The following is a 251-nucleotide window of genomic DNA, read 5'->3' as shown; positions in this document are numbered from 1 at the left end:
CTTCCCATATTGGCTCCCAAGGGCGAGGCTGTGGAGGTGCACTCTGTTCCCATTGCAGAGGTGAAGCCCTTCAGCTTCAGCAGCGCCCTGCAGGGAAGCCCCACCAAGAAAGCAGCCCCACCAAGAAAGCAGCTGTGGCTGTCATCCAACTACTCTCTGAGGATAAATCAATCACCATCTCTGAGATAGAAAAATCAAAAGACAGTTCTGTGCTGTTTTTACCCCAAGCTTCTTGAGAACCCTTGCTCCAG

The 251-nt window shown here is 51.8% G+C and overlaps 1 pseudogene; it reads left to right on the top strand.

Annotated features, from left to right (window-relative positions):
* The window catches only part of LOC114635851, a 2,159-nt pseudogene extending 1,923 nt beyond the window's left edge, over positions 1-236 (top strand).
* Positions 237-251: the final 15 nt, after the last annotated feature.

The sequence above is a fragment of the Grammomys surdaster genome, unplaced genomic scaffold (genome assembly GCF_004785775.1).
Source record: "Grammomys surdaster isolate TR1022 unplaced genomic scaffold, NIH_TR_1.0 118593, whole genome shotgun sequence".
Classification (NCBI taxonomy): domain Eukaryota; kingdom Metazoa; phylum Chordata; class Mammalia; order Rodentia; family Muridae; genus Grammomys; species Grammomys surdaster.
The sequence above is the reverse complement of the archived record's forward strand: the minus strand, read 5'-3'. Positions and strand labels throughout refer to the sequence as shown.